General features: G+C 44.3%; 1 protein-coding gene across 2 annotated transcripts in view; it reads left to right on the top strand.

Moving 5' to 3' along the window:
* Positions 1–26,600, top strand: part of PALM (paralemmin) — a 98,323-nt gene that overhangs the window by 22,070 nt on the left and 49,653 nt on the right. The gene's annotated exons all lie outside the window — the stretch shown is intronic.

Raw genomic sequence — 26,600 nt, 5'->3', positions numbered from 1 at the left:
CCCCCCCTTAGTTTTCTACTCACCTCCCCTCGGTGGGAAGGAAGGGTGAGCTGGTCCGGGCCATCTATGCTGCAGGGACCTTCCGGTGGGGATGTTTAGTCGTTGCGGGCTGTCCATTTTCACCAGGGGGGCCTCTGCTCCGCACTTCAGGCCTGCCTTGACTGGTGACGTTGCCTTGACGACGACGCACAGCGACGTTCATGCGCAACGTCCCTGTGCGTCGTCGTCAAGGCAACATCACTAGTCCGGTTGCGGAGAAGAGGCCCCCCCGGTGAAAATGGACAGCCCGCAATGACTAATCCTCCCCACCGGACGGTCCCTGCAGCATAGATGGCCCGGACCAGCTCACCTAACTTCCCGCCGAGGGGAGGTGAGTAGAAAACTAAAGGGGGGGGGGGGGGGGGCTGGATGATGACGAAGGTCGCAGTGGTCTTCAACCTGCAGACCTCCAGAGGTTTCAGAACTACAACTCCCAGCATGCCCGGACAGCCGTTGGCTGTCCAGGCATGCTGGGAGTTGTAGTTTTGCAACATCTGGAGGTCCGCAGGTTGAAGACCACTGCTTTATAGCATGGTTGTTAGGTCTCAATGGTCTATGTCCACTAAATGCCTCAATGTGTAATGACATCCTTGTATGTCCATCCTTGTATGTCCACGCTGGGTTGGGCTTGTTAGTTTTTTCTCTATTTCCTTCTCCACTGGATTATTTTGATATTGTAGTTTTGAATAATAGGTGTCAAATAGAAGAAGTGGAAATAATAGGGTTAAAGAGGCTGACAGCATTCTACAACTACTTAGACAACCATCTAAACAGCAATTTTCGAAATATAGAGAAGGGCAGCCAGTGACATTTCAAGTTCCCTGTGTTTGTCCTTTGGCACTTACTACATTCTTGTTATATGCCTGCTATGACAACAGGGGGCAGTGTGGGAGAGGCAATTTAGATCATGCTCAGTACAAGAAACCTACATGCAGCAGTTTTCATACTATGGGGGTTCTTGTCAATTTTGAAGGCCAATGTAATTACTAAAGACCCGTATTTTACATTCTGGTCTATAGCTTATCCTATGTGCAGCATTCTGCTTCTAATTTATTAAGAGGTACAGGCCTCTGTATAAGACACAATTGGGGCTACCCGTGCGCCTCAGATTAAAATCGTTGCCAGTTAGGGACTGGCATATTGTAATATCGTCCTTTTAAGAGGAGGAAAATTCTTGGTCACAAAAATATTTGTGGTGTTTTTTGTTTAAAAAACAAAACAAAAGAAACAACCCTGAAATTTAGCAAATTGGGGGTGGGGTGTTCTTTATTCTGCAGCATAATAGCGATACCCATTTTAGATTTTATTTGTTTTTTATTTTAATACTTATATTTAAGCACAACTGTTTTGAGTTTTTAGCCCCCCAGACTACTATAATGTTGTTACAGATGTCCATAACGTGAGTGTAACTCGGGCTGGGCGGTATACCGGTTCATACCGAATACCAAAATTTTTGTGCTGCATGATATGAATTTTAACCTATACCGGTTTGGCCCCTCCCCCTCGGGAATGAATGAATTGTCAGCCCAGCGCTGCGCTGTCCCCACATCGGGGAACTAATCATATGTGACCCGCGAGCGCTGTTCTGCCCCCCCCCCCCAGTTAATTATTAGCCCAGCGCTGCTCTGTAAACTTTAACTCACCTTCCCCGTCGGTCCGGACCAGCTTCCAAGGGAATGGAACGTCGAAAAGCCGTCAGCCTATCACCGGCCGCAGCGATGTACCGCCTAGGTTCGGTGATAGGTTGAGCCCACTGTCATGTAAGAATCCGGCTTCTTACATGACAGTGGGCTCAGCCTATCACCGGCTGAGGCGGAACATTGCTGCGGCCGGTGATAGGCTGACGGCTCTTCGACGTTCACGTCTCCAGGAAGAGCGTAAGGCCAACGGGGGAACACTTTATTTTTGTTGACCTTTTGCCGCCCGGGCATAGTGATCTGCCTTGGATGAAGAGGCGTTAGCTCCCGAGCCTGCTTTATACCCTGAGAATTCATCCACTGTATGTATATGGCAAAAGTCAGTCAGCACTTGTTTAATTGTTGAGGGGAGAATGGCGGCAAGACTTTAGCTTTTACAGCAAGTGTTTGCTAGTTCATTGGCTGATTGAAGGGCCTTTCACATTGGGAGGTGATATAACAATCTTCCCATGTTGAGCGCCCTTAAAACCAGTGACAGATTATTAGGACTGCCAATTGAGAGGAAACCCAAGACATAGGAAAGAGATTTCTGTTTTAGATGGCTTCTGTTGATATTGTAGGAATATGACTTCAACCCAAATGCCAGTGTAAAGAGGGTCAAGCACAATGGATTTCATTCTTATTCTATTGTTTTTCAGAGATAACCGCCAATGGGGGTAAATGGCAGCTGCTTATCTCTCTCTAACTGTAGAAGCGTTTTACCCTTAATAGTAATCTTTAGAACCCCAACCATCTGTATTGCGCTTGTAAAACAGTTTGGACAGCTGAAACATTAGGCACATTTGTATGTGCTGAATGAGATTGTAAGTACTGATGGGCTGTATATATTAACCTGCTTTGTGATCACCATTTGCTGGCCATATAACATCATTTCAGGAGACGTCTTATGCATGATGAATCTTTGCAGATAAGTGCTTGAAATTTGTTAGAAGCATCGCTTTATCTCGCTAAGTGCTCTAGAGTTCAGGGGAGTAAGTCATCCCACTAGGGTCTGAGTGCATCTTATTTCTAAATCTCATTAAATATACAGGAGCCCCTCTGCCCGGTCTTGCTGATACTCAGGTCTTGCCCCCTCCCAGGACACAGACTAGACTACATCCTCTTTACTCTTGCACTCAGATTGCTCCCTCTTCATCAATGACACAGCACATCCCAATCACTAATGTATCTAATAAAAAAAATCAATATCGATCATCTATCTATCTATCTCTATTTATCTGTCAATTATATCTACCGTATTTTTCGCCGTATAAGACGCACTTTTTCTTCCCAAAAACTAGGGGGGGGGGGAAGTTGGTGCGTCTTATACGGCAAATGCACATTAAAACTTGTCCTATTGCGGCGGTCCCTGCGGCCATCAACGGCCGGGACCCGCGGCTAATACAGGACATCACCGATCGCGGTGATGCCCTGTATTAACTCTTCAGACGCGGCGATCAAAGCTGACCGCCGTGTCTGAAGCGAAAGTGACATTAACCTGGCTGCTCAGTTGGGCTGTTCGGGACCGCCGCAGTGAAATCGCGGCGTACCGAACAGCTTACAGGACATCGGGAGGGATCTTACCTGCCTCCTCAGTGTCTACTCCATGCCGGGATCCCTGCATGGCCGTCATCACGTCGTCGCGCATGCCATCCCGTCATCCAATAGGAGCAGCGTGCGTAGCGACGTGATGGCGGCGATGGAGAGCGAGGATACCGGGCAGCAGAGACGTTCTGGAGCGACAGAAACACCCCGGGGACGCGGCAACAGCGATGGAGGGCGACATCCAGGGCAGCGGTGACGGATCCGGAGCGGCGGGGACACGTGAGTATTACCTCCTATACCAGTGGTCTTCAACCTGCGGACCTCCAGATGTTGCAAAACTACAACTCCCGGCATGCGGGCATGCTGGGAGTTGTAGTTTTGCAACATCTGGAGGTCCGCAGGTTGAAGGATCAGAATCTTTTTTTTCTAGATTTTCATCCTTTAAAATTGGGTGCGTCTTATATGCCGGAGCGTTTTATATGGCGAAAAATACGGTATATATCTACTGTATCTATCCATCTCTATCTATCTTTATCCAACAGATTTTTATCAAATTTTCATCCTGTTTATTGTCTCTTTAGATCCTTTTTTGGTTATTCTTATGTGTGATTAGCTAAATATTATTATTATATTTATTTTTAGCACAATGTATATTGTGTGTAGAGTGTATATTGGTTATGTATGGCATAAACAGTGTCCGCTTCCTCTAGTGCATCTCCCTGGTCCCCTGATGCCTTCTCTCCTCGGTTTCCATGGTGATGTTACCACGGCACCCGCCTCCCTGCAGTGTCAGCCATTAATCCCACACATCTCATTCCTCCCTCAGGGCCTGTCTGGGACAGGATCGGAGGACTTTATAGGTGGCTGGCTAAAGTATAGACAGAGCAAAAATGATTTTCCAGCTGAGCGCAGGAAAAATGGAAGAGCACCACTTCCATAGATTAGGAGATAGGAGGAGGTACTAGTTAGAAACACTTTGAGGAAGTGTCCTCAGGTAAAGCAGACTACGAGCTGGAGAAAATGTCAGAAGATGATACTACAGTGTATGGAGAGATGGACATAGACAATGATGATGAATACATATGGGAATATAAGCACAGAACCATTTGTAGCTGAAATTTCCAAGAAATTTTGTGTTTCCAATATTTTTCTCGACCAATTTAACCCTTTAAAGACCAAGCCCATTTTAACCATAAAGGGGTTATCCAGCATAAGTTGATTTTAGTACGTACCTGGTAGACAGTAATGGACATGCTTAGGAAGGATCTGCGCTTGTCTTGGGGCTAAATGTTGTGAGATTACCATAACACTGTGGCTAGCTGTTTGTGAACTGGTATTTCCTGTTTGACTTTTCTTTTTTTGACTATAAATCCCACAATTTCATCTTCCTCCTTCCCACACTTCAGCCACCCCACCCATTGAAACATAAATGAGCTGTATCCATTCAAAAGGCCTGTGGTTTTCAATCAGGGTGCCTCCAGCTGTTGCATTAGTTGCAGATTGATCCCTCCACCCATTGAAGCAGACAGGCTCCCTGCCATCAGCTGACTAGTGAGTCAGGTCTCGGCCACATTGCAACCTGGGAAAAATCTGAGACAACAGTCATTTTGTATGCTGATAAAAATAAATATTGGAGTGAAAATCACAGAAGAATTGTGAGAAAACCATCACACATAGGTACAGACACTATATTATGAACTACACTAACTTTACAGCCCCTGTAGCATAGTCAAATAAAAAAAAATACCCCTTTAAGGACCAGGCCAATTTTAGTTTTGCATTTTCGTTTTTTCGTTTTTTCCTTCTCGCCTTCTAAAATCCATAACTCTTTTATATTTCCATCTACAGACCCATATAAGGGCTTGTTTTTTGCGTGACCAATTGTAACCTTTGTAATGAAACCTCTCATTTTACCATAAAATGTACGGTGAAACCCCCAAAAAAAAAATTTCGGGAGGAAATTTAAATGAAAACCACAATTTTGCACATTTTGGAGGGTTTGGTTTTCACACTGTACACTTTACAGTAAAAATTACGTGTTCTTTATTCTGTTGGGCAATACGATTAAAATGATACCCATGACTAGATACTTTTATATATTTTTGTACAGCTTTAAAAAAATCTAAACTTTTTGCACAAAAACAGTAATATAAAATCGCCTTATTTTGACAACCTATAACTTTTTCATTTTTCCGTATATGGGGTGGTATGAGGGCTCATTTTTTGCGCCATCATCTTTACTTTTTATCGATAGCACATTTGCATATATAAAACTTTTATATAATAAAAAAAAAATTGGGGGGAATAAAATGTGACTAAAAAGCAACTTTTATGGACTTTTTTTTTTTTTTTTTTACGTTTACGCCGTTAACCGTACAGGATCATTAACATTATATTTTGATATTTCAGACATTTACGCACACGGCGATATCAAATATGTTCAATAAAAAAAAATTTACGCTTTTTGGGGGTAAAATGGGAAAAACTGACAATTTTCATATATATTGGGGGAGGGGATTTTTCGTCCGTCAGCTATACATATCATTTTTAGGGTAGGATCACACGTAGCATATACTCAGTGAAGTTTGGAGGCAGGGCCAGCGTGACGACGTGACTGTCTGCTTATAGGGGAATATGTAGCGTGTTTCCCCCTGTGCAGCAGATTTTATGCAAAACGTGAGCATTTGCTTGTTCGTCAGCCGATTGCTGGGCCTATTACACAGGGCAATACTGGCCTGTTCAGCCAAAAATCACAGTGCCTTTTTGTTAAAGGAGATAAATACGGGCAGCAATATGGTTTACATTTAGGCTCACAGAAGTGGTAAATAAAAACAAAACAAAAAAACGTACATTTACCCACCCCCAATTTATTATTTCCTAATAGCGCATTTAACAATGGGCTTGTAAAACCAAGCTGATTTTCTACAAGATTTATTCATTGCTTATATCTAGCCAGAGGTGTTTTTCTGCTTATTATTGTTTGCATATTCCACTGAACATTAGCATATATTATTTCCTTTGTAGCTTACTTTTAAACTTCATAAAATGTCTCAAAAATGGCAAAATGTTCCCAACATTAGTGTGTAGGAAAATTCTGACAATGCTACAGAAGTGTAGTTTCCAGCTCTGGGGTGTTATTGCAAAAGCCGTATCTGGGCCCATCACCTAACTAACTTATTCAATTTGTACGCAAGATTATGCAAGCTCTATATTTAAAGAGTACCTGTCATCAAACCATATTTTCCAAACTGTCGGCCGTATGCGGTTTCCCGACCGTAGACAAAAACGCGGTCGACCACGTTTTTGCCTGCGATCGGGAAACCGCATACGGCCGAAAAAGCAGCTGACCGGAGGCTGCGGTTCACTCCGGTCGGCTCATAGAAATGCATTAAATACGGTTCCCCTATACGGCTGAGTGCGGGCTCCGCGATTAAGCCCCGCCCCCCTCCTCCCAGCCGTACACGGGAACCGTAGTTACAAATCGTAGTGTGAACCCAGCCTTATACCTTTCCCCTTGCTCACATTGCGTGTGCTTCCGGCAGTTGAAAGCGACATTCCCCAGCATGTGCAATGTCACTGAAGCCTCGCCATGCCCCGCACTCACTTCCTGAGTTTGGTCTTCTACCAGACTGGGAGGAGACCAAACTAACTGTTTGACTTGTGCAGGGAACAGAACAGAGCCACCTAGTGGCCGTTTTTTCAATCACATTAAAAACATATAAAGGTTGAGAATTTTAGCATCAAGTAAATAGCAAAGTGTCTTATAATTACATAAGGAACAATATATTAAAAGTTTAGTTTGGAGACAGGTACTTTTAATGTAAAAAATCCTGTTTTTAAATTCTGAAGCCTGTTAGGATCAACCATAGGCATAGTGAATTACTGACAGGTATAGCATGCTGCAATACAGAGGTACTGCAGCATAATATAACAGGTAAAAATGTTTTCAATAAATAGTGTTTAATTAATAATTGCTCCTTTCCCTGTATTATCCCCCAAAATTACCCAAAAACCTATACATAATAGGTATTGCCACGTTCGTAAGGGTTTTTACTATAAAACTATGTTATTTTTTTCCCCACAGTAAATTCTGTAAAAATAAATAAATAAATAAACAAACAGCACAAGAATTGCTAATTACTAAGATGGAGGTTATCCACTGAAATGCGTCACTTTGTACGTCCTGTGTATCGATCTGTTGCATGTATTACTGCACTGAACATTTTTTTACTACAAGTTCCTGCAATAAAAAGTACAGCTCGTCCTACAAAAAATAAGCCCTCACAGAATGCGGTCAGACAAAAAATAAAAACATTTTTGGAACGTGGCAACGCAAAAAACAGGAAAAAGGGGATTTTGTTGTGCAAAGAAAAAACATAAAAAGCTATATAAATTTGGTATTATCATACTCGTACTGACCCACAAATTAAAGATTTTTCCAATATTTTGGAGTTTTTCCACAATAAAAAGCTGCATGTATAAACAAAAATTTACCACTAATATAAAGTATAATATGTCACATAAAAACAGTCTCAGAATCACTCTGATCAGTAAAATCTTTTTAAGGTTATTACCACTTAAAGAGACACATGTCAGATTTAATACCGTTTTCGGTATTAAAGAGACGCCGGGAGACGGACGGAGGCAGGTGAGGGGACCTCCGTCCGCCATTACAGATGATCTGTACTGATCACGGCATCTGAGGGGTTAATGGTGGACAGCTGTGCGATCACGGATGTCGGCCATTACCGGTGGGTCCCCAGCTGCTGCTAGCAGCCGGAACCTGCCGTGTATGACGCGAGCACCGCTCCGATGCTTGCGGTCATACACATTTTTTATCAACTGGCTCCAGAAAGTTAAACAGATTTGTAAATTACTTCTATTAAAAATCTTAATCCTTCCAATAATTATCAGCTGCTGAAGTTGAGTTGTTGTTTTCTGTCTGATAACAGTGCTCTCTGCTGACATCTCTGCTTGTCTTGGTAACTGCACAGAGTAGAAGGGGTTTGCTATGGGGATTTGCTTCTACTCTGGATAGTTCCTGAGACAGGTGTCATCAGAGAGCCCTTAGACAGGAAAGAACAACTCAACTTCAGCAGCTCATAAGTACTGAAAGGATTAAGATTTTTACATAGAAGTAATTTACAAATCTGTTTAACTTTCTGGAGCCAGTTGATATATAAAAAAAAGTTTTTGCCTAGATAACCCCTTTAAGGTCAAAACAGACGGCGTAAATAAGGGGTTAAGAGCATTCATTGATAAGGTTTACCAATGGACAAGGGCAAATAGACATGATCTGTCGCAGAATTCTGTATTTTTCCACATCTATTCAGAATTTCTGCAGAATTCATGTGGAAATTCCACATGAATACTCAGAGCAGGGAAAAAAGTGCTTTTAATTCATTGCTTAATTACATTTTGCGTGGCTGATTTTGGCTGAGAAAAAAAAGCCCCATATACTTTAATTAGCTTCCACAGCTGAATTCCACAAAATATAAGACATGACTTTTTATGGAATGCAAAATGCGGAGTTTCAGTTGTGGAACGCAAAAAAATTCTTCAGTCTGAATGGGACTGCGGAATCCCATTGAAGTTAATAAGGCTATAAACACATGCAGACTTGCCATGGGTATTTTCATGGGGAAATCCATGGAGAAATTCTGGCATATAAACCCTTACTCTTGAATGCTCCAAAACATGTTACTGTTTGGACCAATAAAAAAAATGGTATCCTTACTTATTTGGGGCCTAATAATCCTTAAAGGGGTATTCCGGGCAAAAACATCTTATCCCTTATCCATTCATTTTTATGGGAGGGGGGCGTAACGTCACGTCCCCGTCTCAGAAGCACGGCGGTTTCTGAAACTTCAGATGCAGCTACACATAGAATGCGGGCTGCTGCAGGGAGATTGCGGGGGGTCCCAGCGGCAGGCCCTCCCCGCGATTAGACATCTTATCCCCTATCCTTTCAATAGGGGATAAGATGTTTTTGCCCGGAATACCCCTTTAATTCTGGTCAGTTCAGAAAAGTTTTATCAATGACCATAAATGCCTCCCTCAATAAAAGATTATTTTAGGCCCCCAGTTATAGTGCCAGACTTTTTCATCCAGAGCTTATTTTTACTTTTCCCCTTTGCCCTTTTTCTTGTATCAATTCCTAGTATTCCCATGGTCAAAATGAGGGCCCTCCACAAAGCAGGTACGCCAATTTTCAAATGCTAAAAGATTCCGCCTTCATTTATTAAAATTATAATGTATACAAGGCAGGACCAGACAGCCATCCTACTGCTCAGGAAGGAGATGTGTAGTGTACTTTTCTGTTAAAGGAAACAGCTATAAAAGCATTAATATAACAGTAAACTATGACCTTTTACGTGGTGTGAAAGCTGCCCAGCATGGAAGACACAACTGCTCCAAAACCACTGTAAGAAAGCCGGGTTAGGGTATGTTCACATAGGGGACATTCCCCTGACGGTGTAGCGCTGGCACGAGGAACATTTAGAAATGCGCCGTCTTATAGACGGCAATGCATTTCTGTGCGGAGTCTGCAGAAAAATAGACATGTGTATTCTTTCCGCGGACACCGGAATTTTAATTTTATGTGGCGATATTGAAGCAACATTCCAGGATGTTAACGCTTGGGCTCAAATTGGTTTTCCATATGGGCAATGACGTTAAGGATACTACCAAAATGGTGGCAAATGGTTAATGACAACAAAATGAAGGTAATGGAGAGGTCATCAGAAAGCCCTGACCTCAGTATCTTTGAAAATGTATGGGAAGTACTAACAGAAGGAAACCTATTTACCTGGCTCAGTTAGTGTAGTTCTGGAAAAATTGGCAAAATTCAAGCAACTTATTGTTCGGCTATGTTCACACGGCGTAAATTTTGAGCTGGCTGTCTGGGCTCAGAGTCGCTGGCAGCTGTGCTGGAGAGGCTGTGACAGGGTTGGCACTCTGGAGACTGGTGTATAGGCTGAAGCCAAGGGTGACAAGACTGGGACTGGTGTGGAGACTAATGTGGATTGAACCAGCCCCAGGGTTGGTGAGACACAGAAGATCACAGGCTGATTTGGAGAAAACGTGGGGAAATCCATAGATGGAGAAGGCAGCGCTGGGAGCATTAGTAGATCTTTTTTGAGACATAACTTGATTTGATTCCGGTGAACGACTTGTGGCTCATACCCAGGTTTTTGCACTTCGTAAACATCAGACTCAGGATAGGGTATGGCAGTCACCGTAAAAGGCTCTTTCTCCCAGCTAGAATCTAGCTTGTTGGTCCTTGGAAACTTCTGTAGCCAGACTTTATCGCCCAATTGAAGTGTTTTGGCAGAGGCATGACGGTTATAGTCCTCTTGTTGTCTCTGTTGAGCCTCGCCCATCTTTTTGCTGACAATTTCTTTGGCTTCTTGGATCCTTGTCTGGTGGTCAGAGACCCATTCTAGGGAGGCTTGCGGAGAGTTGTTGAACGGGGCCTGGAGCCCAAATGTCCGGTCTTTACGCAGCTGCCCATGTCGCCCCATCATCAAGTAGAAAGGGGTATACCCCGTAGAACAATGGATTGTGTTGTTATATATCTCCAGTAATTTGGGGAGCAGTCGGGGCCACTCTTCGTGTCTTGACACAGAGTCTGCTCGCAACATGTGGATAAAGATTTGATTGATGCGCTCACAGAGCCCATTCCCCTGGGGATGGTAAGTGGTAGTCTGTAGTTTCTTACAGACATGAAATTAACATAACTCTTAGAAGAGTTGGGCCTCAAAGGCTGTTCCTCGGTCCGTTAGGACAGACTCCGGACACTGAGGGGTTTGCACCCAATTGGAGTAGAACATCTGGGCCGCTGTCTTGGCTGTGAGATGTTTGACGGGTACAACGACAACCCATTTAGAGTAATGATCCACCAAGGTGAGAGCATAAGTATACCTGGACTGGGTAGGAGACAATTTGACGTGGTCTAGCGTGACCAACTGGTTGGGCCTTTCACTCTGGATGGAATGGAGGGGTGCTCTTGCGTCCTTCTGCACATTCTTGGTGACATTACAGACTGCACATTCACTGCACTATTTCTCAATGTCACTCTGCATTCCGATCCAATAGAATCTTTGCCCGACAGTAGCTTCGGTCTTATGGACTCCAAAGTGTCCCGATGGGTCTTGGTATGCGTTAAGGACGATCACCGCGTCTCTTTGGGAATCAGAATATGATGAAGTCGATCACCAGAGACCGGATGCAAAGAATTTCGGTACAGCAGTCCTTTGGGCACAAACAGTCGCTTCCTTTGTTGCCATAGACGTTTCAGCTCGTAGTCACACTGGGCCTGGCGTATAGGGGTTGCCACCTTTTTTGCCAGAAGGTAGTCCAACAGATCCCCCATGACTCGACTTTCGTCTTGAAAAGTCTTCCAGGTGTATAGGTCTTCCTTAACCTTTTTGGACGTGGTTTCCCCATCCATGAGGGCGGTCACAACATTCTGGTTCACGAACCGCTGATTAAATGGGGGCATCTCCACGTCTTCCCACACGTCTTCGACAGGTGGTTCTTGGTCTGGGGTCATCCGAGACAGTACATCGGCATTGACCTGCTGCTTCTGTACGTGATGGGGAAACTGTAATTGGCTAGTCTTGAAGCCCATCGCTGCTCAATGGCACCCAACTTGGCATTGTTCAGGTGGGCCAATGGGTTATTGTCCGTGTAGACAGTAAATGGCGTGGCAGCCAAATAGTCTTTGAATTTTTCAGTCACTGCCCACACCAGGGCGAGAAGTTCCAACTTGAATGAGCTCTAATTGGCATCGTTCTTCACAGCTCCTCGCAGGTTGGTACTGGCATAGGCAATTACTCGCTCTTGTCCTTTCTGGACTTGGGACAGGACAGCTCCCAGACCCTCGAAATTGGCATCAGTATAAAGCTGGAAAGGCTGACTGAAGTTTGGATACGCCAGGATGGGTGGCTCCGTCAGCAGATGTTTAAGACTTCAGAACGCTGTCTCGCCCGTTCAATAGGTAGTCTTCCATTGTAGCTCTCCTTCACCGTACCCCGTAAGAGAGCTGTGAGGGGTTCTGCAATCTGGGCCATCTGGGGAATGAAGCGGTAGTAGCAGTAGTAGCTGGCAAATCCCAGGCATCTCCTGACATCTTTCACCGTGCGCGAGGTAGGCCAGTTCTTGACTGCTTCCACCTTTTCAGGATTGGGCTGGACCCCTTCTGCACTGACAACATGACCCAAGTAATGGACCTGAAGCTTAAGCAGGTGACACTTGGATGGTTTAATCTTTAATCTATGCTTGATTAAGACTTGGAAGACGTCTGACAGATGACTGAGGTGTTCCTGGTAGGACTTGGAATACACAATGACATTGTCCAGGTACAATAAAACACTTTGAAAATTCCAATGGCCCAGGCACCTTTCCATAAGATGCTGGAATATAGCAGGGGCATTGCACAGCCCAAACGGCATACTTTTAAGAACAGTCCCATGGGTGTCACAAAGGCGGTCTTCTCCCTATCCTCCACGGCCATGGGCACTTGCCAATATCTGCTGATTAAGTCCATGGTGGAAAAGTAAACAGCCGACCCGAGGGCTGTGAGTGACTCCTCGATTGTTGGCAGTGGATAAGCATCTTTATGTGTGACATTGTTCAGTTTCCTGTAATCAACACAGAAGCGAATGGTTCCCTCTTTCTTCTTGACCAGGACAAATGGCACCACCCAGGGGCTCTGACTTTCTTGAATCACATCTGCTTCTTTCATGTCTTCTTGCATCTTCTTGACAGTCTGATACATGCCTGGCCTGACCGAACAGTGTCTTTCCTTGATAGGTGGGCTATCCCCTGTAAGGATTCAGTGCTGGATTATTGAAGTATGCCCAAAGTCTGTGGGGTGCTTGCTGAAAGCCTCATGGTACCTCTTGGCGACATTGATGATTCCATTGACTTGGTCCCTTGGGGTAGTGTTGTCTCCCACCTGGAGTTGCGCCCACCAGGGCTCTGGTGGGCTCACACTGGATCCTTTGGCCACTTGAGCTGCACGCTGTCGGGTCACCAGATGTTCTGTCACAATGTCCTTCGACTCTAGGAGGTACAACTGGGCTACAGTGTATTTGGGCAAGACAGTAGCAGAATCAGACAGGTTTACTAACCGAATATGGACTCTCCCATTGGTGACAGTGACAAGGCTTCTCGCAGCTCGAACAAGAGGATGATCTTCCAATTGCATAGGTTCCAGCAGGGCTTGATTTCGGGACGTGCACGACACCAGATGATGGTCTCCGTGTTGGGTTGAAAGGTCACCGACCTGATGTCTTGAACTCATACTGTGCAGATTTCACCAACTTGTTGGCAAACTTTTGCTACGCCTGTAGAACTTTCAAGTGGTGCTGCGCAGCCCGCTGGCCTGAAGGGGACAGATGGGGAAGAGAGGCAGCAAGGCATCTAATATTTCAGCAAAACAATTTTTCATAATGTTCATCCCCAATATAAACTCGGCAGACCCCTTATCTAATTACAATCACTCCCAAATGAATTGTTGGCTCCCAGTATCCATGTCTGGGGACTGGTTGCCCATTACCCACAACTACTCGGAAGTTAAAATCATCAGACTCACACAATAAACTAGCATCCGAATGCTGATAGAAAACACTTTTAGGTATAGTAGACAATTGTGACCCTGTATTTATACATGCCTCCAACGGTACACCTTCTACAACAATTTGTACATAGGGGCAGGAGGCGACATAAAGTGAGAGTCCTGACTTAGGTCGTTCGGGGGTTGGACCTGATGACTTTTCCTGAGGGCCGGTCCTCGACCTCAGGGGAAATCCGTTTAAATCCCAGCACTGCATTTTCCAATGTCCTGACTTATTACAGTAAGTGTAAAAGGGTCTTTTGGCGGAGGATTGCAGTAATTGAAATTGCGGGGAGCAGGGGCAGGCTTTCTAGGCAGGGGCGGTTCACGGTCAGGTGGAGCGGCCCGGGTAGCAAGCTCCTTCACAGCCTTAGTCAGTTTTTCAATGTCCTGCCTAACACTCTGAAAATCTGAGGCTGCAGTGGATGGCAAAGTAGAGGACACTGGGGAATCGACTGGTGATGATGGTATAGGTCTGGCTACCAGCCCTAGTGACTCTTGAACGGGTGTAAGGGGTGTACAAACGTCCTCTAACTCAGTCCCGCACTCAATCACTTGGATAGCCAGTCTTTTGAAAGGGGAATGACATGTTGGGGTTTTGGACCACTAACACTCTAAGCTGGGCTTTGTCCCACTTATTATGAGCCCCATCAATATATCTGTCCAAAGGTTCCCCATGAATACCAGTGCAAACGCTGGATCACCAGGATTGTTGATGTTGACTGCAGGCAGGGTGGTCAAGGTCCCGGCTATTGGATGCTCCCCCTCTATTTTGCAGGCACCCGGTTGTGAATAGTCTTGTGACCAAACTTGCAGCACTAACGAGTTCATACTGACAGCTGCTGGCACCGGAGACTTAATATTGACAATCGTTGGTGTTTGCAGAGTCTGCGCTGCAGTGGGTGTTTGACAGATAACAGCAGAGACGAGCGCAGCAGCTGGAGCTTTCAATATGGCTGCACAGAAAGAACTTCCGATTTTGGTCCGGTCGGCAAAATCTTCCCCTGTGCAACACAGGACGGCTCTTTGGTTCCTCCTAGCTGTACTGAAGAGGCATCACCGCTGGGGACTGACGGGGCAGAGCTGCGACCGCTTGCGCGTGCGGGACTTCAGAGACCTTAAGGGCTTGCTGGGACTTGCAGTGGTTTTGGACAATTTAGTACAGGCCACGTTAACTTGACAGTAGATGACAGTGACTGACTTGACTTGACTGGAGACAGACTAAGCTGTTACTTTAGCTTACTTGTAGAATTGTAACTTGTGGCTGCAGACTTGACTTGAGGACTCCTATGACTCCAGACACACTTCACACTTTTAGACTCGACTGCACCTCAGCAAAGACTCAGGAACTAAGAGAGAGAAGAGACCCCTTCCAGGGCTTTTATAGGGGAGACACTGGTGGGGTCCCATTGGTCACCCTTAAGTCACCTGGTCACTGATACCTCCTGGGTAACAATCACGTGACAACTCACATGACAACTGAAGATCACATGTTAACCTTTCTTAAAGATACAACATCCTTATATACATAACATAGGGGATAATATACAATTACAGTAGAACAGATGCAATGGGGGGGGGGGGGCACTGCAGGAAGGCTGCCTGACAGGGCAGCAAGGGTACGGGGTAACAACTTCTGTACTGGGCCACCGCATTGACATACATGCCTCAGTCTCAACTCTTTCTTCACCAGTATTGTGCTAGTAGGGTGGGGTATCTCCTTCCCTTGTTATTATAGGATGAGCTCATATTCCACCCACCCTTTCCCTTGGGACTCCTATCTGTGATTGGCCATGGACCCTGAAAATCATATTAACAATGCTTCTGTACAAATGGATTCATTCCAGTGTATCCTGGAAAATGTAGATCCTGTCCTGTCAGTATCTGTATAAATGCTGCACTTCTTAACTGAGTAGGATAGAACTGTGCCTGATGCAAGGTGTACCACAGGGGTGAGCCTTTTAATTAATATTATATCATTATGCCTATCATATACCTTAGTACTCTTATACACTTGTGGTACAGAAGCCACATTATCAGTGCCTGGTTATCAGGATTGCTTTATTCTAACCTATGACCTATGCAAATCTATTTAGCTGGTCCTAAACTGGATCTGATCTAAGCTGTGACCCCACAGAAGATACCTTTATGGAGGAAAATAGTTTTTTTCCCTTTCCTACAAAGAAGATGAATCTGATCTTACACCTATATACCGCATAGGGTAACTATTAGCTGGGAACAACTCTTGATGTATACATTTAATGGAGGTCTGTGACACATGCCATACACTGGCATCTGTTACCTTTAGGGTCTCATTGTATAAATATACACATTTTTCTAGTGAATACTGTGTTATCAAGTACTTTGTTTTTGCAGTACAGTGGTCCCTCAACATACGATGGTAATCCGTTCCAAACGGACCATCGTTTGTTGAAACCATCGTATGTTGAGGGATCCGTGCAATGTAAAGTATAGGACAGTGATCTACAACCTGCGGACCTCCAGATGTTGCAAAACTACAACACCCAGCATGCCCGGACAGCCGTTGGCTGTTCGGGCATGCTGGGAGTTGTAATTTTGCAATATCTGGAGGTCCGCAGGCTGAAGACCACTGGTAGAGGAAGTTGTACTCACCTGTCCCCGCCGCTCCGGACCGTCACCGTTCGCCACGGCTGCCCTCGATGTCGCCGTCCATCGCTGTCGGGGTGTCCCCGATGCTCCGGCAAGGCCTCTGCTTCCCTGGCATCCTCGCTCTCCGTCGCTGCTCTCCGTCGCCGCCATCACGTCGCTACGCACGCCGCTCCTAATGGATGACGGGACGGCGTGCGCAGCGACGTGATGACTACGATGGAGAGTGCCGACAATGGAGGGGATCCCGAAGAGGACGTGCCGGAGCCCTGAGGACAGGTAAGTAATACGATGCTTTTTTATGTCGCATCGCATAAACGGCTATCCGGCAGCGCTGACTGCTTCAGCTGCCACCGGATAACCGTTTACAGTGCCCCGTGTGCTCCATCGTATGTTGATGCTGCCTCTGAGAGGCCATCGCATGTTGAAATTATTGTATGTCAGGGCCATCGTAGGTCGGGGGGTCACTGTATACTGATTTATATCAGACAGACAGAAGCTATAAGATCACACTATGGACCTTCTCCGGGCAATGGAAGTCTATGGACTCATTTAGCCTATTCTTTGAGAACATTACTGACTTATATGCTCAATGTAGAAGAAAAATATCATGTCTAGCTGTAGAGTCGTCTTACAGAGGGGACTAGGTTTCTTGAAGGGAGTGTGTCACGGTTTAGTCACGGTGTAGTGGATATTGGGATCAGCTGCAGCAGGTAGGACAATTTTTACATGGGTCCCTTTTAGAGTGTAGAAATGCCTATAAATGTCCTTGTGTATTCATTCCATGTCCTTGACTAAGCAGGCTCGGTATGAAGTAAGAAAGCATTATTAGGTTCTGTCATTAGACACTATTAGGCAGGGTAATGGCTTTACATCTTCCATTGATTATCACTAGTGGTATAAAGGCCTTAGGCTTTAAGGTGCCCATACATTCAGTATGTTCATCTTTCCTGACCTCCCTATACACATAAATCTTCAGCATGGCTGAACGTTCATGTTTCCTCTATAGGGATTGCTAAAAAGCTCTGGAGGTCACTTATTTAAACAATAATAGGGTTGGCCGGTAAAAATCCAACATGCCTAACCCTTCACTCCACCTACATCATCTGGATGATGGAAAGTTGGGAGGCTGCGATACAACTTAAGTAGTTGGCTGAACACACTAATGATTAATGACTATGATTAAAATGTTGGTTACTTTAAAGGGGTAGCCCAGTGGTGAAAAACTTATCCCCTATCCTAAGGATAGGGGATAAGTTTGAGATTGCGGGGGGTCCGACCACTGGGGCCCCCTGCGATCTCTCTGTACGGTGGCCAAGCTCTCAGGCCAGATAGCAGGTGTCGACCTTCGCACGAAGTGGCGGCCGACACGCCCCCTCAATACATCTCTATGGCAGAGCCGGAGATTGCCGAAGGCAGCACTTCGGCTCTGCCATAGAGTTGTATTGAGGGGGGCGTGTCAGCCGCCGCTTCGTGCGGAGGTGGACACGCCCCCTTCCCGCGGGCTGTCGGGGCTCAGTACAGGAGATCACGGGCCCCAGCGGTCGGACCCCCCGCGATCTCAAACTTATCCCCTATCCTTAGGATAGGGGATAAGTTGTTCACCACTGGGTTTACCGCTGGACTACTCCTTTAATGCTGGTTTTTGGCTGTGTCAGTAAAGCTCTGTTCACGTCATTATAGATCTATATATCAGAGGTGTTTGTCTTTTACAATTTCTTACTATATAGGAAAGTGCAGTCTACTGGACAATAAAGGTATGCCAACACATACCATCCCGATAGATACTGACTTCCTTGGTAAATTGTGGGATTGTGCTTATACACCACATCTATTGGGCACACAGAGCTGCAGTGTAAAGCATAGGGAAGGAATAGTGCAATATATCTGTACCTGACACTTTTGGCCCAATCCAGACAGATATAGTTACATAGTTACATAGTTAGTACGGTCGAAAAAAGACATATGTCCATCAAGTTCAACCAGGGAATTAAGGGGTAGGGGTGTGGCGCGATATTGGGGAAGGGATGAGATTTTATATTTCTTCATAAGCATTAATCTTATTTTGTTCCAGGAATGTATCTAATCCTGTTTTAAAGCTGTTAATTGTTCCTTTTGTGACCAGTTCCTGAGGTAGACCGTTCCATAAATTCACAGTCCTCACGGTAAAGAATGCGTGTCGCCCCTTGAGACTAAACTTTTTTTTCTCCAGACGGAGGGAGTGCCCCCTCGTCCTTTGGGGGGGTTTAACCTGGAACAGTTTTTCTCCATATTTTTTGTATGGGCCATTAATATACTTATATACGTTTATCATATCCCCCCTTAAACGTCTCTTCTCAAGACTAAACAATTGTAACTCCTTTAATCGCTCCTCATAGCTAAGATGTTCCATGCCCCATATTAGTTTAGTCGCGCGTCTCTGCACCCTTTCCAACTCCGCAGTGTCCCTTTTATGTACAGGTGACCAAAACTGAACAGCATATTCCAGGTGAGGCCGTACCAATGCTTTATAAAGGGGGAGTATTATGTCCCTGTCCCTTGAGTCCATGCCTCTTTTGATACATGACAATATCCTGCCGGCTTTGGAAGCAGCAGCCTGACATTGCATGCTATTCTGTAGTCTGTGATCTACAAGTACACCCAGATCCTTCTCTACCAGTGACTCTGCCAGTTTAATCCCCCCTAAGACATACGATGCATGCAGGTTATTAGTACCCAGATGCATAACTTTACATTTATCCACATTGAACCTCATTTGCCAAGTGGATGCCCAGACACTTAGTCTATCCAAGTCATCTTGTAACTTATGCACATCCTCTATAGACTGTACCGTGCTACAAAGCTTGGTGTCATCTGCAAAGATAGAAACAGAGCTGTTAATACCATCCTCTATATCATTGATAAATAAATTAAACAACAGCGGTCCCAGTACTGAACCTTGGGGTACACCACTAATAACCGGGGACCAATCAGAGTACGAATCATTGACCACCACTCTCTGGGTACGATCCATGAGCCAGTGTTCAATCAAGTTACAAACTAAAATTTCCAAACCCAAAGACCTTAACTTACCTGTCAGACGTCTATGAGGGACAGTATCAAATGCTTTAGCAAAATCCAGAAACACTATATCCACAGCCATTCCTCTGTCAAGGCTTCTACTCACCTCTTCATAAAAGCAAATTAGATTGGTTTGACAACTTCTATCCTTAGTAAACCCATGCTGGCTATCACTTATAATACTATTATCCCCTATGTATTCCTGTATGTAATCCCTTATAAGTCCTTCAAACAATTTACCCACAATGCACGTTAGACTTACCGGTCTATAGTTTCCTGGGGAAGACCTAGAGCCCTTTTTGAAGATTGGCACCACATTCGCCTTGCGCCAGTCCCTTGGCACAATACCAGACACCATAGAATCTCTAAATATCATGAACAGGGGTACAGATATTACTGAACTTACCTCTCTAAGAACTCTTGGGTGTAGTCCATCCGGTCCTGGGGATTTGCTTACATTTATATCACTTAACTTACCTTGTACCAACTCTACATTAAGCCAGTTCAGTACATTACATGATGTGTTACCAGCACTGACCTGGCCAATGTCAGCTCCTTCTTCCATAGTGTATACAGAACTAAAGAACCCATTCAGTAGCTCTGCCTTCTCTTGATCGCCTGTGACAACCTCCCCATTATCATTATTAAGGGGTCCTACATGCTCTGTCCTTGGTTTTTTTGCATTTATATATCTAAAAAAATATTTAGGATTAGTTTTGCTTTCTTTGGCCACCTGTCTCTCATTTTGAATTTTTGCTGTTTTTATTACATTTTTACAGATTTTATTAAGCTCCTTGTACTGTTTAAATGTTATCGCTGACCCATCAGATTTGTATTTTTTGAAGGCTATTTTTTTGCTGTTTATTGCTCTTTTAACATCATGTGTCAGCCATGTAGGATTTAGTTTTAATCGTTTATATTTGTTCCCCTTTGGTATATATTTAGCTGTATAGTTATTTAGAGTTAATTTAAAGATGTCCCATTTACCTTCTGTATCAGTATTTGAGAACACCTCCCCCCAGTCTATGTCCTGTAGTGCAGCCCTCAGCCCAGGGAAATTTGCCTTTTTAAAGTTATATGTTTTTGCCTTCCCCGCCTGTCTTTGTTTTCTACATTTTAAGTCAAAAGTAACTATATTGTGGTCGCTATTACCAAGGTTTTCCCGCACAGTTACATTACCAACCAGCTCTGCGTTGTTGGAAATGATCAGATCCAACAAGGCATCACTTCTTGTTGGGTCCTCCACAAACTGGCCCATAAAATTATCCTGCAATAAATTTAGGAATTGTCGCCCCTTTGTAGTTTTAGCCAACCCCGGACCCCAATCTATATCTGGATAGTTAAAATCTCCCATTATTACCACTGTACCTGCCCGGGCGGCCCTCTCTATTTGTTTATGAAGCCGAACTTCTATCTCTTCAGTGATATTAGGGGGTCTGTAGATTACCCCAAATATTATTTTTTCAGTATTTCCCTCCTTTTGTAATTCTACCCACAATGATTCCACATCCTCAGAATCATCACACACTATGGCATCGTTCACACTGACTTTCATACCACTTCTTACATACAGACAGACTCCACCACCTTTTCTGTTCATTCTATCCTTGCGAAACAATGTAAACCCCTGCAGATTGACAGCCCAGTCATGCGAGGAGTCCAGCCATGTCTCAGTGACCCCAACTATATCAATATGTTCCTCCAGTATCAAGGCCTCAAGCTCCCCCATTTTATTTGCTAGGCTTCTGGCATTTGTGAACATACACTTTACATTTCCATCCTTTATGTTATTGGGGTTAATGGGATTAAAGGGTGTAAGTTTTATTTTCCTATGAAGCCTATTCCTATTAACTATTCTAACCCCTCCCTCCGCTCCACCCCCAGGTACATTTATAATTCCCACCTCTCTATCTACACTATCTTCCCCCTCTTTGCTGTAGGTTCCCTCCCCCCAAGTCCCTAGTTTAAACACTCCTCCACCCTTCTAGCCATCTTCTCCCCAAGCAAAGCTGCACCCTCCCCATTGAGGTGCAGCCCGTCCCTACGGTAGAGCCGGTAACCGACAGCGAAGTCAGCCCAGTTCTCCATGAACCCAAACCCTTCCTTCCTACACCAGCTTCTGAGCCACTTGTTTACCTCCCTGATCTCCCGCTGCCTCTCTGGTGCGGCTCGTGGTACTGGTAGTATTTCAGAAAAGACTACCTTGGAGGTCCTTGCCTTAAGCTTGCGGCCTAAGTCCCTGAAATCATTTTTAAGGACACTCCACCTACCTCTTACTTTGTCATTGGTGCCAATATGTACCATGACTGCTGGGTCCTCTCCAGCCCCGCCCAACAACCTGTCAACCCGATCCGCGATGTGCCGAACTCGTGCGCCAGGCAGACAGCACACTGTTCGGCAATCCCGGTCTTTGTGACAGATTGCCCTGTCTGTCCCCCTAATAATTGAGTCCCCCACCACTAGTACCTGTCTGGCCTGCCCTGTACTCCTCCCTCCCTCCTTACTGGAGCAGACACCCCCCTGGCGGTCAGAGGCGGTATCCTGCTGCAGTTCTGCTAGCTCTGTAATGGCATCCCCCTCATCTGCCAAGCGGGCAAACTTGTTGGGGTGTGCCAGTTCAGGACTAGCCTCCCTGACACTTTTTCCCCTACCCCTCTTTCTAACTGTAACCCAGCTAACTGCCTGACTGTCCTGCAACTCCGTCCCACTGTCCTCCCCCACCTCTATTCCCGAGAGTGCCTGCTCAGTGAGCAGGAGACTCCTCTCCATGTTGTTAATGCTTCTCATTGTTGCCAGTCGCCCCTCTAGATGCAGGATCTGGGCTTCCAAACGGACAACTAGCACACATCTCGCACAACAATATGCACCCTCAAACTGTTGTTCAAGGATTGCATACATTGAACAGGATGTACATTGGACTGCATTTTCCAACATGGAGGCCATCTAATTATGGGGATTTCACAAATGTATAGGAAAAAACAGACAGTCAAAATGACACTTAAAATTTTTTGTAGCCCTTGTGGGTTCAAAAATTAAAACTCACAGCGATCTCAACCTCCTGCTTTCAAACTCCAGTTTTTGAAACTCCTCTTTCACGCCCCCTCTTACACAGCAACACTCAAAAAGAGCAAGCTCTCAATAAGAGTCCCAAGCTAAGATTTATACACCTGTGCCCAATCTACTCCTCCTCCCCCTAGAGGTGGAACAGAGAAAAAAAAAAAAATAAATGAAAAAGGGTGTTTAAACTCTAACAGTTATCCCACTATGTGCAAAAGAGAAAAACTTACCCAAAATAAGAATGTGGGCTATAGGCAGTCGCACCCACTCCACAGATTCACTCCGCACAACAGATAATCACAGTTTTTGAAACTCCTCTTTCACGCCCCCTCTTACACAGCAACACTCAAAAAGAGCAAGCATCGGCATCGGCTTACTGTTCTCAGCTATTGAACAAAACATACATGTTTGGATGAGTATCTTCAGTCATGCCTGTAAATGTTTGCACCACTGACATTTTTCTAGAAAATGAAGTATTTCTCACAGAAAAGGATTGCAGTAACACATGTTTTGCTATACACATGTTTATTCCCTTTGTGTGTATTGGAACTAAACCAAAAAAGGGAGGATAAAAAGCAAATTGCACATAATGTCACACCAAACTCCACAAATGGGCTGCACAAAATTATTGGCACCCTTTCAAAATTGTGGAAAAATAAGATTGTTTCAAGCATGTACTGCTCCTTTAAACTCACCCGGGGCAAGTAACAGGTGTGGGCAATATAAAAATCACCCATATAAAAAGGAGAGAAGTTCACTTAGTCTTTGCATTGTGTGTCTGTGTGTGCCACACTAAGCATGGACAACAGAAAGAAGAGAAGAGAACTGTCTGAGGACTTGAGAACCAAAATTGTGGAAAAATATCAACAATCTCAAGGTAACAAGTCCATCTCCAGAGATCTAGATTTGCCTTTGTCCACAGTGCGCAATTTTATCAAGAAGTTTGCAACCCATGGCACTGTAGCTAATCTCCCTGGGCATGGACAGAAGAGAAACATTGATGAAAGGCAGGACAGTCCGGATGGTGGATAAGCAGCCCCAAACAAGTTCCAAAGATATCCAAGCTGTCCTGCAGACTCAGGGAGCATTAGTGTCAGCGCGAACTATCGACATTTAAATGAAATGAAACGCTATGGCAGGAGACCCAGAAGGACCCCACTGCTGACAAAGAGACATAAAAAAGCAAGACTACATTTTGCCAAAATGAACTTGAGTAAGCCAAAAACCTTCTGAGAAAACATCTTGTGGACAGATGAGACCAAGATAGAGCTTTTTGGTAAAGCACATCATTCTACTGTCTACCGAAAAGGAATGAGGCCTACAAAGAAAAGAACACAGTACCTACAGTGAAATATGGTGGAGGCTCAATGATGTTTTGGGGTTGTTTTGCTGCCTCTGGCGCTGGGTGCCTTGAATGTGTGCAAGGCATCATGAAATCTAAGGATTACCAAGGGATTTTGGGTCGCACTGTACAGCCCAGTGTCAGAAAGTTGGGTTTCCATCTGAGATCTTCAAGAGGGACAATGACCCCAAACATATGGTAAAAAGCATCCAGAAATGGATGGCAACAAAGTACTGGAGAGTTCTGAAGTGGCCAGCAATGAGTCCAGATCTAAATCCCATTGAACACCTGTGGAAAGATCTTAAAATTGCTGTTGGGAAAAGGCGCCCTTCCAATAAGAGAGACCTGGAGCAGTTTGCAAAGGAAGAGTGGTCCAACATTCCGGCTGAGAGGTGTAAGAAGATTATTGATGGTTATAGGAAGCTAATGTTTTCAGTTATTTTTTCCAAAGGGTGTGCAACCAAATATTAAGTTAAGGGTGCCAATAATTTTGTCCAGACCATTTTTGGAGTTTGGTGTGAAATTATGTCCAATTAGCTTTTTTTTATTACCTTTTTTGGTTTAATTTTATTACACACAAAGGGAATACACATGTGTATAGCAAAACATGTGTTACTGCAATCCTTTTCTGTGAGAAATACTTCATTTTCTAGGAAAATTTCAGGGGTGCCAACATTTACGGCCATGACTGTATGTTTATCAGGGAGTTGGGAAGATGTTGGCTGAACATTTTCTTGACATCTTACCTATCTAGTTTTGGTAAAAGCTCAAACCACCGTGTACTTTACATGATCCTTATGGAATGTTAGTGCTGATTTAGTTTTTTTGTTAGTAAAGAGAAGACAGTAAATAGTCTTTACTGTATAATAATATTATCATGATGTGTTTCTGCATAGCAACCAATATAGTGGTGTGTTGGAGGGCTGGTATGGAAAATTTATTTGGCTGTATGACTTAAAGAGTTGGTTGTTTTACCAGCCTTGGACTGACAATTGGCTGTTTTGTTATGAACGCCTTGTCTTATAAATGACCCATCTTGGGATTTTATTAAAGTTTGTTAAAGAACTTTGTTTTAGAAAATAGGTTAGGGAATTGCATAAGTTGCAATTCCTCAAATCGTTACTATTGTTTAAAAAAATAGTACAAGTGAATGTAAGAAACATAGAAATAAATATCTTATCAGAGAAAAATACTTCTTACTATTCTTATCATGTTACTTTTACCTCTCCCCCTAGATCAACACTTATTCAAAAAAAAAATTGCTCAGTTCTGTCCTATGTTTACTAGAAGTCCAATGAGAGCTCACATGGCATGCTGCCCATAAAAGGCTATGGCGAGGGGAGCAGGGAGGTGGGAGATACATTGAGTACAGAAAACAAAGGCAGATACACAGAGAGACACAGAGACAGCAAAAGAGCTAAGTATTAGCTTTTACCTCAGGACTTGAATCACAGCTTAGATTGTTCCCTAGTGCTCTATAATGTTCTCCATGCTGCTACTGTTCCCTAGGGTGTGTATAGAGACATAGAAGAGCAGGATCATTTCATCTGTCTGTGCAGTATATGGGAGCAATCATAAACCTTAGGCCAGGGATTGACAAATGTGTTAAGAATCTAAGAACCAGCAAAAAAAAGTTAGGAGCCAGAATGCCGCAACATGACATCATATGATCAGTCATTACTCTTCCTGTCATCCCCTCCTGTGTCACAGTCCCCTTATCTCCTTCCCTGTGGGTTACATTTATTACTGTCCCCTCATCTCCTCCTTGTGTGTCAGTTATTACTGTCCCCTCATTTCCCCATGTATCACGGTCTTTACTGTCCCTTCATCTCTCCCTATGTCACAGTCAGTACTGTCCCCTTATCTCTCCCCGGTGACACAGTCATAAGTGTCCTACAAAAGAATCACAGAAAAGATATTGAGTTGTGGTGCCGGGGTGGAAGGATGCAATGGGGTGTTGCGGAGTGGTAGTGTAGGGTATTGGTATTGGTATTAATCCTTCGTTTTCTTGATGCCATGGAACTCTGGGTATATCACATGACCCAAAGGTCCTTAAACCATAGCATAACATAAATTAAAGGCACGTGACCTCTAAGGTCCTATACAGAGGTATCCTAGATTAATTAAATATATAAATATATGCACTAAATATTACCATATTAAGAGGCGACTAGGGGTTAGCCCTTCAGGAGAGCCCATTAGCATGGAGGGACTCTGGCTGAGGGGACTCCAGACAAAGGGACAGGGCCAAGTCCTGTACCGGGACACCACAGTGTAAATCAACAATATGTAGTCACAGAAATTAGGACATAAAATCAATTTTATTACTCGCTCCTAAAAAGAAACCAAGGAAGGTTTCTAGCATCTCAGAGAGCCAAACCAAAATCAAGAAAAAAAAAACTGCAAACACACACAGTGATAGAGCCCCAAGCTCATAATAGATATCATAACTGATGTAGCATACGGTATAACACAATATGTGCTGATAGTAAAAAAACAAAATGCCACAGATATTAGATACACAATTCTTATACCAAGTATAGAGTATCCATAATGATAAAAACTATCACGCCCTATCCCTCGTGGCTCAGGTGGTGGCTCAGGGCGGGACTACAGGATTGGAGGGGGGTCG

Source organism: Hyla sarda, chromosome 1, assembly GCF_029499605.1.
Source record: "Hyla sarda isolate aHylSar1 chromosome 1, aHylSar1.hap1, whole genome shotgun sequence".
NCBI classification, from domain to species: Eukaryota; Metazoa; Chordata; class Amphibia; order Anura; family Hylidae; genus Hyla; species Hyla sarda.
The sequence above is the reverse complement of the archived record's forward strand: the minus strand, read 5'-3'. Positions and strand labels throughout refer to the sequence as shown.